Consider the following 300-nt stretch of genomic DNA (forward strand, 5'->3'; position numbering starts at 1 on the left):
GGACTATAACTCTTTTACCCCACAGATCGGCATTGTGTACAAACTTGGCTTCTTACTTTGATTGGCATTCAAAAGACTTGATTATCTGCTATTCAAAAAATATGGTGTAACCAGGTCAAACTTTTGATCAATATACATATTTTTTTCTATTTTTTATATATTTTCTTGTTTGTGTGTTGTTAATGGCCACTCTTATGATTACAAATTATATCTTTAGTATTTATATCATTTTACTATTATACTTGAAACATTTATTATCATAGTATTATCACTGTCAGAATCGTATTTACTTAAACTAGC

Source organism: Penaeus monodon, chromosome 29 (assembly GCF_015228065.2).
Source record: "Penaeus monodon isolate SGIC_2016 chromosome 29, NSTDA_Pmon_1, whole genome shotgun sequence".
Lineage (NCBI taxonomy): Eukaryota > Metazoa > Arthropoda > Malacostraca > Decapoda > Penaeidae > Penaeus > Penaeus monodon.